Source organism: Ambystoma mexicanum, chromosome 3q, assembly GCF_040938575.1.
Source record: "Ambystoma mexicanum isolate Mex_15411 chromosome 3q, UKY_AmexF1_1, whole genome shotgun sequence".
NCBI classification, from domain to species: domain Eukaryota; kingdom Metazoa; phylum Chordata; class Amphibia; order Caudata; family Ambystomatidae; genus Ambystoma; species Ambystoma mexicanum.
Genome location: NC_090926.1, coordinates 211,269,661 through 211,284,320, shown reverse-complemented (window position 1 = coordinate 211,284,320; position 14,660 = coordinate 211,269,661).

The window sequence follows — 14,660 nt, the reverse complement described above, 5'->3', positions numbered from 1 at the left end:
CCTCCACCACATATGGGACCTCGAACCTGGATTTGCGCCAGCTCCCAGTGAAAAACTTTATATAATTATGATGACCAGAATACAGGTTGGGTGGCTTGAGCAAAGTTTGTAAATCGGACTGTTGGCTGTCGTCCTCATTGTTCTTTGACCCCTCCTGCCGATCTCGAAGCTGTTAAGACATAAAAGCGACACTTGTCGTCATAGCAGCCAGGTAGTTATGCATTTCAGATCCAAGAACAACTGCAGCACTATGGGCATCAGTTCACGCTCTAGTGGGAGGAGCAAGAGGTATATGCATACAGCGTGCCTCACCAGCTCATGAGGAGTCAGGTGCTCATCTGAGCCAGGATGATTGCATAATGCAAAAATGGCTAGGGGCAGTGTGAAGAATCTTGCAGATCCCTCACTAAATCCTTGCCTAAAGTCTCCTCCCAGGTGGCCAGGGGATGGCAGACGCTTTCTGATCCCAACCGTAGGGATGCTGCGGGAGGATCACCTGGGTGGAGACAGGGCCCAGGGTACTGAGGAGATTTCTTGTGACAAAACATAGTATTTTTCCTCCAAGGGGAGTAGTCTTACCACCATGCCAGAGGAGGTGATGGCCTATTGTTTTAAAATATCCCAACCTCCTGTTAAATCTAAGGTGATAAAACCTAAGGTGTTAACCTCTAACCCTATTGTTCCAAAAGAAGGAATCCTTTTGGCCACAACCATCACATGTCCTCCTCAATATCAAAGGTACACTGTAAGGGAGAGCGAAAATTATGTCTCCTCTAAACAAACTACCTCTAATAGAGTTAAAACCTATGGCCCTATTATCACAAATATAAAGGGAATTAAATCTGCCAAGAAGTGAGACATCCTAACTTTGGGAGAATTAACTACATGTCCCACAATCCCAGGGGAATTGAGATGAAGAAGAGGGCAGCAGAGACATGTAGAAGTATAGGGCAGGCAATAAGGCTTGACAGCCTTTGCCAGAGTCAGTCAATTTACACTAATAGCCTGCACCCAAAACTAATTGCCCCACTTAAGAGGCATATAAGGCTGCAGCAGGATAGGGAAGGGAGAACAAGCTGGGAGAGAAGCTGGAGCTGGGAGATTGCAGTAGTAGTAGAAGGAGAAGAGCATGAGGCTGGCAGTTCATGAGGAAGTGTGAACACTTAAGGGACACCGGGAAAAGAGAAGATCAAATGTCACCTGCTTTGCCTTGGCTGCACTCAGAGAGACGCATTGAAAGTAAAGGTTTTCCTCTAAGGTTCTACGGGCGTTGGGACACAGGGGCACCAGCACCCTTAACAATGGTACCGGTGCACCCGTGAAAAGTCTGCCTACCGTGGCCGCTGCAACCCGGCAGGGTCAGACCTGTCAGGCACAGCAGCTCTGTCAAGCAGCCTTGTTGTTTGCCGGTCAGTCGCCTTTGTTTCCGGACTGGCAAATTTTAAAGAGGTCCACTGGAATTGATATACAGATGAAGTGTCTCCAGTTTTTTTTCCTGCTAGGGAGCTAGAGGTAAGGTTGATTAACAACCATTAGGATAGTACATTCTTCAATTAGACTCATAGCTAAAATGAGGACCTTACTCTTCTCTCCTTTCTCATTTCTTTAGCTACCCTGCTGTGGCTAACAAATGAGTTTGTTGCTAAACACTAATAAATAACCAGATCAGAAGTTTGGACTACACATTAATAGTGAATCCAGGTGAATCCGTACTGCATGATATGGGAGCCGGAAGTTTGGTCTAACTATCTAATGTTCTATAAAATTATACAGTTGAAAGCAATCAACTAATGAATTCTACTTTTGATTTCTAGAAAACAAATTGAAGCCTCTAGACATATGATTTTTTTAAGTTATTTTGCTGCTGAAGATGGGTTCTAATACCCGAAACACGTAGCACTTTGTTTGTATATAGTTTGATTGTGATAAAAAAAAAATCTGTACTTTTGTGGTGAACATATGACTAGTTGAAAATGTGTGATTTATCTTATGCATATGATGATTTAACTATTGATTGGAAACAGTAAAAGAGGTGTACTTGGGGCGCCAGGGTCATTACTTTTAGGATGCTTTTCTTTTCCTTATATAACCTGGTTGCCCTTGTCTCTACAAGGAAGGAAAATGTTTTGGCACCTATGTTTACTCCGACCCGAGGTTCCTCTTCTGGGTCTGGTGTAACAGATAGGATTATACACATCAAGTAAGTCTGTGGGCTGTACTATTGTGGGAATAGGTTCATCCCTGTCCGAGTGAAAGAATTCCCTCCCACTACGGCCACACTCCCTATTTGTGGTGCAGGTGCCTGTGCTCCTGAGCTTGCATTGCAAGTTGCCAAGTTATTCTGTAGTGCCAGTGCTTGCGGTTGCATCTGTGTTTGCTATGTCTGTATAGATGTTTTGCTGTGTTTGCATAGGAGCCTGTTGTACTGGTTGTATTTGTGGTGCATGTGTCTGATACTGTGTGTGATCTTGGGCATAAAATGTGGGTGGCCCTGCACTGTATTGTGGAGGATATGCCTTCCCCCCTCTTGGATCCTGAAAATTCTGTTGCATCACTCCCTTGCATAATCAAGCGATATGTCCCATTTTCCCCGTGTCCATCATTGCTGAGTGGTCCTCCAAATCTGGGCTGTGCTCCATTAAACCCTCCTCCGTGTGGAGCTTGAAATCCAACCCCTCTTCTTCACGGTGCAACCCCTCTTCCTCATGGCCAGTAATTATATTCTCCCCTTCCTGCAAAAATCCCTCCAGCCACTGGCTATACATGCTGTGTCTCTTGTGAAACCACCCTCTCTATACTTTTCAACATAGCTCGTTCCACCGAAAACATCAACAACATTTTCTGAACTAACTTTGCTTCTTCTATCCTGCTTTCCTCAAGCCTCTTTCTGGCTTTCTCTTTCAATAATCGACAATGGTGAACCGCAGTCAATTGAATCTCTGTCCATTGCTTTGTTTCCATTCCTACACTTTTTTCATGTGCACTGGCTCGGGAAGCCCCTGACACAATATATGGAAAAACATTGCTATAGTTTTACCCTACAGCTCTCTAGTCTCAAGACGCCATCACTCTTAAATCGCTTTAATATAAGCAACAGCGGGATGTTCGTCACCACGCATCTTTCATGTCATGATAGCAGTCATGTCTGTTGTATCAGGATATGGCACTCTAAGCACTCTCCATACATATATGAAATGCCACGTAGGATGATGTCATAAATGACATATGTGAAAGTATATAAACTCTATCCAAGCAAACTAAGCTGTGAATATTGAGCAATTAACTTATCTACTTTGATAGCTGTATTTCTCCCTGCTTTCTTTCATTTAGATTAAAGCAGTATTTTACCATATTCCTTTGGTCTGTCCGGTTATTCAGTCTGTGATAATTACTGGTAATTCCATCTAGCACAAAGAAGACAATTCACGGTGCTAGAGCAGGTGTGGATGGTTCTGGACCAATGACCTAGATCTAGGCCCATATCCAGACCCCAGACAATTCTCAGCTCCTACCATTAGCCAGACGATTGCAGAGTTTCCTACAGAGAATGGAGCGTTTTAAAGCATGTGTTCAAGGTCTGGTTTTTCTGGTCCCCATTTGATGAAATCCCTGTCTGGTCCCCGCAGGCGCCCCGTGGACTGAAGGTGAACTGGTCAATTGTGGGAGAGTTGATGCCAAGGGACTCGAGCTGAATAGCAGATGTGAGTAGACCATCAAATATGGAAGAAGATAAAGGGGGGAGGGATTGTGTTGTGGTGTGTTGAAGAAAAACATATATATATATATATATATATATATATATATATATATATATATATATATATATATATATGTATTCAATGAAAAAACGTAGTTAAGGGGATGTTATGGTTACGTTGCATTAATAAAACCTATGAAATTCATAGGAAAAACATTGTTACAGGGACGTTATGGTTACAGGTAAAACCAAAAAACCTCAGAAATTCGCCAGTTATGGTAAACTAAGCAACCATATCTCGTGCCACCACGCGCACTGCCAAGACTAACACCCAGGACATCAAAGATGTTATCACAAATGTCATTGATGAAATATGGCCACTGCCCATGGCAACAGGCTATACCTCAGCGGAGCAGAGCCAGATATCAAAAGTTTTGTTTTTTGGACCTATATTTTTCCAGTTTAAAAAAAACTACTGGACGGATTTCCACCAAATTTACAAAAGCATGCTTTCGGGACCAAGCTGCCGCCCTGACACACATTTGGTGAAAATCCGTCCAGCTATTTGCACTGTAGACGTGAGCAAAGTTTTTCTCCATTCAGTCTATGGGAGAAAAGAAAATGTTGGCACCACCCCAAAAACTTTGCCACCCCTTGATGAAACCTCACCAAAGTTAGCAAAAAATTCAGATCGGGCATTACACAGTTCTATAACGGTCTACAAATTTGATGTGCTGGGCTGAGATAGACCATCTAAAGTTATTTAGGGTTTGCTGTTTAGTTTTTTCTAATAAGGCAATGGGCCTCATTACAATGTTGCCGGTCTGGTAGCAACGGTACCGGTAATCTTGCCTATGGTACCTGGTATTGGTGTGACCACGCTTGCAGAGTGGTGGGTAGGACACCTGAACAATGACACAGAGACTACCATGGCAAGAAGTGTGAATACTTCCTTTCGCCAGTAAATTCGTAGACCGTTAAAGATACCTAGGGGTCGTTATTGACCAGAAATTGACCTGGAAACAACAACGAACCGACATTAAAAAGCAAGTGCATGAGAATCATGATGGCACTTAGACATTTTATTGGTTCCCAAGGTGGATGTTCCCTAAAGACTATATAATTACTCTATTCTGCTAAAGTTTTCCCCAGTCTGTTATATGCCACGGAAATCTGGGGGAACATTTTTGTGTGGAGTTGAACAGATTTGAAGGGAACATTTTTAAAATCCTCTTCAGAATGCCTAAATCATTTCCTATTGAGTACTTATTACTTGAATGTAATATGATGTGCATAGGTGATAATATGGAGTATAAAGTCACCATGCTATATGTCAAGATCTATACTCAAGATAATGCAGCATCCATTGTTGATTTAATGCAAGCCTTTAGTGATATTGATAATAATATTGTACTCAGTGCCTTGGGATACATGAGATCGATCTGTCACAAGTGAGCTAAGGAGAAAGCAGCGGATTGGCTTGAATACTCACATGCTAGAACCAAACATCACTTGAAAAATGTCATACATGAGACAGGAAAAGAAAGGGATATGGTAAACCTGGCTTCTAAGGCAAACAGTGGAATGTTTATGGAACAGTGGTTGAGCTATTTAGGCATTCCTAAATACTTGTCTGCATTCCCAGATATTCAAACCACAAGATGATACCTATTATTTAAATTTAATCCGGTAGATACTCTTGAAATAAGGGGGGGCTAAATACAGAATCCCACGAGCCAATAGGTGGTGCAGATTATGTGAGATCCTTGTTATTGAAACAGCTGAACATATTATCTGTGATTATGAGAGTCTTGACTCTATAAGACTTACATTTTTAAAAGCTTATGATAATGTCAGTATCCTTGAACACATGAATGAACTGTGGGACATTGGGCCTCATTACACGGACGGCGGTAAGGGTAAAGTGTCACCATTAATGGTACCGGTGACCGTTAACCCTTACCGCCTTACTACGAGGTCCCTTTGCGGGTTGGAGAATTTAACGCCTGCTTTTTGCAGGCGTTAAAAACCAACCCGCAAAGGGACCTGGGAGCTAATTACGGTACCGCAATTTGCGGTGCCGTAATTAGCACCTTCCCCATTCCCATTCTGCCCTATGGGGCAAAAATGGGAATGGGGAAGGGCAATGGGGGAAGGGGGAATTACCGCCCCACCAACCTTGGAATAGGGCGGTAATTCCCCTTTCCACCAAGGCGGTGCCGGTATTTTACCGGCATGGACCAAGGTGCTAATAGCACCTTGGTCCACCACCGTCCGTGTAATGAGGCCCATTGTTTTAAAAGAAAATTAGAATAATTTAATGTTTCATATGATGAATCTTTATAAATATTGTCTGTGTATATTGAACCAGTTGTCTAAGGGTATATTTTATTAATAGCCTATTTTAGTTCTATAAGTGTATTGCGAGGGCTGTATTTTATTATGGTGTTCTCATTTCATTGTAGATGTCTTTTGCTGTTATACATATGTAATACATATGTATTAATGAATAAAAAAATAAATAAAATACAGCACTTATGTCCTCAAGAGGGTTCATTATCAAAATCAACATTACATCACATGATGATATATTTACATGCCACTCATAAAGGAAAGCAGTTAGAGAAACAGATGGCAATTTTAGAATTCTGGAAAATGTATCAAAGTGAGAAAGAGGATCCATTTGAGAGAGAGTGGATGCTTAATCAGAATAAAATATAAAATGTGATACCATCGGCTCCTATTTTACCTCCTGAAAAGTAAGATGTGAAAGTTGAAGAAAAGGGATTTTATCCTTTAAAGAAAGTAAAGGAAGAAACAGGGTATGTTAACCCAATATACAAGCTCCCTGCTAACAATAGTGAAGACAACACAGAAGAGAGCTGGAATAGAGAACACAAAAATATATCAACACGCGATGCAGATAAACAGCGTGATGATAGAAAAGAATGACAAAAAAAATAGACAGTGATAGAGGAAAAGTCAGAAAGACATAAGGGAACAAAGGATACATCTAAGGGCATAACAATAGTACAGAATGAATGGATGGGAGGACAAATATTGCTCAAACTAGATGAAAAGGGCATTGATGGAGTATGATAAAGAGAGGAGCGAGAGAAAAGTGAGAAAGAGAAAGAAGAAGAGGGAATATACAAAGAAGAAAGGGACAAAGAAGGGAGAAATGGAAAAGGTGTGAGATGAGAAAAGAGAAGTAGATTGGAAAAGGAGAAACAAAAAGAGGCAGAGCACAAAGATTGAAAATAATTAGATTGCTACGAAGGTGAGAGGAAGGGGAGTTAAAGGAATTAAGGGTAAGAAAGGAAGAAATGGACAGGAGTGGGGGATTTAAAGATCGCAAAATTGAATATTTATGCCACAAAAGCATACTGCCCATTGAAGCACAGAATAACTGGAAGAAAAAAGAGTGTCACAAATAGGCTGAAGGGAGCTGCAAGGAATGTTACGATCAGCATTGGCTGGTCGGCAGGACAAAGAGGACATAGAGCAGAGGCGTGGGAAATTAAACAAGAAAATGAGGGATAAAGAAAGGGATGGAACTCAAGAGAATACTGAAATTTCCCGATCAAAGGAAACTAAAGGTAAATCAGGAGATGTCATGACAAACGATCATAGAACGAGGTCCTTAAATAGGTTAGATCTTAATCATACAGTAGAAGATAACAGCCACACGAGTTGGGTCATAATGATGCCAGATGAAGAAAGAGAGGAGAATGACTGGCCGCAGAAAGACGGCGCATGCAGATTTTCAAGGGAATCGAGCGTAGATAAAGGGGTAAAATGGTCAGATTTAGAAGAACCCATCGAAAAAACACATGAACCAACACTATATGTTGAACGACCGCAAGCATGATCGCGTAGTACAGGGGATAAATCCCTACCTTATACAAGTAGATTAAGGGCATTGCCAGGATGGATACAAACAGGTGAGAACAACAGTGATTGGAAAATAAGGAGCATGGGCGAGTTTGATTATGTACCAAGATTTTCACAATTCCCACTATTAGAGAAACGGGGGGTCAACCACACTATATTCAATGTCCCCAAATGGATAAGGAGAATTTAAAGTGCACACTACCAAGTTTAACTTCGGATGCAGGAAAATGGATTCCGGAACTAGAGAAAGGAACGTCAGGAGTGACTTTAGCCATAGGCGACATTCTATTGTCAGTCATCCTAGGGGAGAGAGCTGACGACATGTGGAAAAGAGCAGGATATCCAAAAGTCACTGCACAAAATACTGCGCGCGATGGAGTGACATTTAATAATTGTAGAGCAGATGTATGGCGATCACTTACAGTACAATATCCTCATACATCGGATATTGGGGCAATAATGACTAGGAAACTGGGAGACGGAAGACTCCATTGCCTTAATTCAGGAGATTCAGGAGATTCAGGACAGATAGAATTTGGAAACGCATGAATCATGGGCTGGGACAGTAGCATTATTTTACCATATTTTGTGTCAAGGGCTATCTGAGTCAGTGCCACGTCAACTAAAGAAACAGGTAGGAATGGTAGGAATGGAAGCAAAGCCATGGCCAGAGATACAATTGGCAATTGTGCACTACTGTAGCATCAGAAGGGAGAAAGACAAAAAGAAAACAGAGGGTAGGAAACAGGAAGAGGCGAAGTTGATGCTGAACGATTATCAAAATACGCCATAGACGGAGCGGTATTTAAAAACAATTAGGGAACGATAGCACAAACAGTTCAATTGCCACAGCAGAATAATACGGCATATGCGATGGATCAGAACAGGTATCATTTTATGCTGAGAGGCAGAGGGAATGAGCGTAGGGGAGCAGGACAAGGTGCATTTCAAAACACTCAAGGAAGGGGAAGATTTAATGGCAGACAGCCACTGCAATGTTGGAGCTGCGGTAAATTGGATGGGGGAGATTTGATCGAAAATATTTTACCTAATGGAGAAGTGACCTAATCTATTTTCGCAGTAAATTATGACATTTATCTAGAGTATGCAGAAGTAGGGGAGGTATGCAGCAACAGAATTGGCAGTCCCCAAGGGGGGTGGGATATGCTCCACAGTATAATAAAGATTTACAAGGACATTATGCCTACGATCACACACAAACTCTAATGTATTGAGCTCTGGGACTTGGGGCCCTTTAGATGAGGTAGCAATACTTAGAGATGGATGGGGATGCAGAACTTAATCATACATCAATAATCAAAACGACTCAGGAAGTTGGCAAAACTTAGTACTGTTTTATTTGCAATTATCTACAACCGGGAGTTACAATGGACATCATCGGCCATCGTACAATACGATCTCTATGAATCACATAAAAACGCATTCTTATATAGTGAATATTTGTCACCATTGCCGTTCTACTACGTGGCAAACTACAAAAACCTACTTGGGGATGTGATAGGCTTCCAGAGAACATCTAGGTATACATTCCATACTGATGGGGGTTGTGATTGGGTCTCTAACATCAGGTGGACAACTAAGCCCTCCTCTAGTGCAATTCATCGTCATTGTCACAAAATACACAACGATTCATTGGTTACACAAAGTATAGGGCTCTCTGATACGTGGCCCTCTACAATTGGTTGGCACACTTGTACCGTTCTGGAATATTCCAGTTGCTAGTAGCATGCGCGCTAGTTACCCGAGGTGCTGGGAGGGTCGGCCTGTTCATGCCTCCTCACCCAATTAGCGTAAAATCTATCATCACTCCTGAGGTCTGCCATTCAATTAAGGCTTTGTACTTGGCCTTGCCGAAGCTCTCTCTGCCTGAGAATAAAAGGGAGTGTGGCATGGTCTTATCTTCTGGTTTCAGTGTAGCTCGACCCAAAGTCTATTTTGATCTGATAATGGGACTGGAGACCACATTTCCGAGCTCTTCGTTGCATATAATACTATTTAATGATTAACTCTTGACTCCTTCAGTGTTTTTCCATCCCACCTCAAACAGAAGTTTGTTTCTTTCTCACCTTCATGTAGCTTCTTGACAGACAACCAGGCTTAAAGTGGCCTTGACTCTTGGTGCTGGGCCAGTCAGCCTTTCTTGAATTCTCCTTCGCCATTAGCTATTTTCTAACTGCGCCACACTCAAGCCCTTTCCATTCATGGGATTCAAGTCTTGCTAAAGGGCAATGTGGAACATCCAGATTCTGTACATTCCTATGTATATACATTGGCACATCGCCGCAAACTATTCACTACGTAGCCAGCCTCAGGATTACTTTGTCTACTTGCGTTACAGCATCTGTACAAGTGTAAAATGACTTTGCATTTTCGTCAGCGTTTCTTTGCACAAGCATCTTCATTTCGATCCCTAAATGTTCATCAACTTTGACACCTCCTCTTCAGATCTTATACAATGTCTATGTTCTTTCGTCTTTTGTGTCTTTTCCGGGTGCATCAGTTCTGCTTCACGTGACACCACCAGTCCTCTTTCTCATTCATTTTCAAACTTATTCCGGGACTCTGTCCCGAAGACCATCATTTCTTCGTCAATGCATATAGGGTTTTCTCAATGGATACCTTGTCTCAAGAATTCTTTGTGGTACAGGCACGTGTCGCAATTTCTGGTTCCCACCATATAGGCAACATGGGGGAGGAGCTTCTGGTAGGGGTATTTGGCTCCTCCTCTACACTTCCCCCTCTGGCCGATTCATCGACCATTCTCTCATCAATCTTCACATCAATACATCCTCATCTGAAGAAGTGCTTCTTTGGAGTCCATACCTTTATGACTCCTTTCAGGCATCCTGCTGATTTCACATGCTTGTCAATACTCCAGGTAATAAGACTGCATTGTCCATTGGGACTGCAGTAAACCCACCATCCCACATACTTCTTGTGGTTCTTTGGATACAGGAACTTCGTTCCCTCAGGTGCATGAATACTGGCTTTTAAGTAGTCTCTGATTTCTTCATCTGTCAGCTCTTTAGGTTTGAATCCTGATTTGACATCAATTACAATTTTCATTCCTACTGCTTTCTTCGCAGTCTTCTTGCATTGTGTGATTATTATCCTAATCACACAGAACCCAAACATGATCATCACCAGCAGGGCTCCCAGGAACTTGAAAATATTTGCCATCCATTGTGGAACCCATGAGAAGATTGACGCGAACCAGCAGTATCTTGCACTTCGTCTTCCATCTTGACGTGTAGGTTTGTCAGCATAGTTATGGCCTCTGTAAAGGTGCCATTCTCGTCGTTGTGAGAAGGTCTGAATGTGCAACATGATTCTCCGATTTTGGCACAAACACATCCAACCACAGCTGTAATCATATCCAAGACATATCTGTTCTGAAGAGTCATCAGTCGTATGGCTGTTAGCATCTCCTTTATGGCATTGAATCCCTTTATGGTGGTGTTGATCATCTACAGAAGCTTCCATCTGGTTATCTGTAACCATTTGGTATTTGTCATTGTCTGGACCCCAGGCATAAAGATAACAGTAAAAACTGAAGCAGTCTTGATGAACAATCTGTGTTCATATGGAATAGCATCAAAGGCCTCTATCGATTTGGATGAGAAGTAATTTTCTCTGGTTATTGGATTAAGGAGTTCAGCAGATCTCTTCTTCCTCAGGTGAGGATCTGCTTTTGGAAACTCAATGTTTAGGTCACTCTTTGGAATCGCCAATTCTGGAACACGAACAATCACTATAGAACACAGTCCTCCCCAGTCTTCGGGCAGCTTCATCTATGCGTTGGATCCACAAGCCCAATAGCTATCCATTATCACTACTGTCCCATCTTTCATTCCTGGCACATTGAAGATTCGTCCGCACTGTTGATTCTCACCAACATTCCCTGTGCCATTGTTTCTGAAACATAGCTCTGCACTAGCCAAAGGCACTATCTGCAAAAGGCCTCCATTGTCTTCGACACACGTCAGAAGCTTTGCAAGCCTCGGCCAGAGAGGTTTGCATCCATTTCCCACTTGATCAATAACTGGCTTGTGATGACCAGTTACTGCCACAGCTCTGCATACGACTATGCCTTCTTCCCAGCCATCTGGAGAAAGTACAGTTTGCCAGATTCGCATCTGGCCTCTTTCCTTGCAGCTTCGAATGTCTTCATAAGTCTTTCCTTGGCAGTTGAGATTCCTGTTTATTTCCCATCTGATTCCAGCTCCCTTCATGCCAGGTTGTTCATATCATATCACATGATTTCTGATCTGTTTCTCTTGTCTTCAAATCTTGTACATAATCATCTTCATCTGGGGCTGACCATTCTGTCACCCATACCAAGAATGCCTGCCGTTCGACCCTGGAACTGACGTCTTGTATGACAGAGTGCAAGGTGAGTTAGGCAATAAGCTGTTTGGATATTTATTTCAATAGCTAAGAATATCTTAGACTTACCCATAGCATAGGGCAGGAGTGCACATACATAGCAATACTGCTTAGAAGTTTTTATTTCCTACTTCTTTCATGTGTTGATATCACATGTTATTCCCCAAATGTGCTGTACTGTCTAAATAATCATTTAATTAGTAATCATCCTCCATTGCACTTCTCTTAGGTCACTTCTTCGGCAAATGATTCCTTACATAATGATCATGGAGTAAATCAAACACAGACCTCCCTTAAAAGGGATGCCTGGGGGCACTTGTCACAGACATAGGTACCTCCATATGTGCTGCGGGAGTAGGAACAATCACATAAGGCCTTGGCCTTCTTACAGTGTCTAGTTCTTCAAAGGTAACTGGAGTGGGAAGGATTAACGGAACTCCTTCCCTTCTGGAACCATTAAAGTAAACAGTGTGGATCAACATAAACAGTAAAACGATAATGGATGCTGAACAGGCATAGATTATGCACCAATACTTTAAGCTCCACCATCGGTGTCTCTCCACACCTCTTTGACTCTGCTCACTTTCTGGAAATGCAATGTGCTCAATAGACCATATTTTTGCCTGTAATTGCTTTTAAGGAAGGAAAAACTGTCCAGGAAGTTGGCTGATTTGCTCGATAATCTCCACAAGTAATCGACTGATTGGTAGACGATTTATAAGATCTTGTGTGAACACATAAGTGTTGGTGTTGCGCCAAACAAGATAAGGGTGAACTTGAAGCAAATAGTAAAAGATCATGACAAGAAGTTTGTGGGCATCGTCGTTAGATAGGGCCATCTGTGCATCAGAAGAGATGCTCAGGTAATTGTGTGATGTGTTCTAATTGCTGCCAATAATCGTCTAATCGCCAGGCCATATTTAGGATTTTTGATGAAAGCGCACACATCAACGTTGCGCCCAACAAGAGCAGGGTAAGCTTGAAGTATAAAAATGAAGGCAGCAAGAAATAGTCTGTGTACGTCAACATCTGACAGCACCATGGGCACCTCCAAAGAGAAACTCAGTGAGAAACGAGTCGGGTAACCGCTCCCTCTTCCAGTCGTCGAACAGAAAGTCCAAGTCTGGCATCTTTCTTTTACTTCCGCACTCCAAAATCCAATGTCAACAAACTCCTGTCACTGAAGAATAGTAACCTTCTCAATTCCTGCTATAATATCTATAAGGACACTTTCGTCCGTCTACTGGATAGTCTTTGCATCCTTCTTCCTTGTCATCGAACGAGCCTTCACATGTTGAACTTCTTCTCCTTGACTTTCTTCCGAATGTGTTGGGGGAGTGACGGTCTCTCCAGCGCAGATTTTCACATCTCCTAAATTTATCCAAGCTCGTCTCCCTTGGACCTTAACTGCAGAAGGAGTAATGTCTTCTGCGACAAAAGGACCACTAAATCTGGGTTTGTGCCACTTGCTTGTGAAGTTCCTTACTAGAACCTTATCTCCAGTAAATAATTTAGGAACACATAACTTCTCAAGTGCGGGTGCTGTATTGTCTTCATCTGTGTCCTGAGCCCTACACCCCTTCCGCTTGAATTGATCTGAAATGACAGAGATACTAGCGGTCATACTTGTTACATACTCATTTCCTAACAATTCTGCAGTTGTCTGGACATCACTCCTAGTCCTCGATGGAGGAATCAGATGTGTTCTCATTTGCCTCCCTGTAACTAGTTTATGGGGTGTGAGGTGGTGGTCAGAGCCGGGCTGATTTCTCAATGCATATATAACTACGGGGCAGGCAATGCAGCCACCCCTTCTTTAGTGTCAATTTCAACTTTGCTATTCTCTTTTTGAGCAGACAGTTGAGGCTCTCATACATTCCATTCACTTGCGGCTGATAAGCAGAAGAAAACTTGTGTTTAATGGTAAGCAATAAGCTAATCTGTTCGAATACTTCAATACCTCAATCCTGTCTTACAAAGTCCCATGTCCAAAAACCTGTGGGCCCTCTCACACTGATTCCATACTTGCGAGAACGGCCCGCCCTGGTATCTGACTGCCAGTTCAGTCTCTCCCATTTGGACAATGGAGCGAACCCAAGGCCGCTGCATCAGTTGTTGAGAATGAGAGTCCCAACCATCCTTTGCTGCTGCCTGGGCTGGAATAGAGAACTTGCTCTCTCAGCCCAGGCTATTTATGCCCCTTGAAGGGCCAGCCATTTCCAGCCAGACCCCGTGGGCACCTGCACTATACTTTCCCAGACAAGGCGATGTCACGTAGGGGGTGGCCAGAGGGGCAGCCCGCTATGTGAGCTGCATTTCTAGCACCCCCTGCATGGGCTGGTGCACCTGCTGAACTCTTCATTCATTCTTCAAAGTGGCTGGTCTGTCATATATAAAGGAGAGTGCAAAGGAAGCAAGGTATAGGTGAATAGTCAATTCCACAATTATTGCAATGAAGAAAATGTTTTAGAATGAAACCGCCATTATTATGTTGCAAGTGTAGGTTTTTTTAATCTCACACAAATGCATACCTGCATAGTCTTTGGATTTATCCCCGACACATGGGGTTTTTACACTCTTCTCCAGCTCTCAGGGGAACTGTGTGAAGTCTCTGGGATTTCCAGCCCTTCCAGTAACTCTGTCCACACCCCGAGGTGATTGG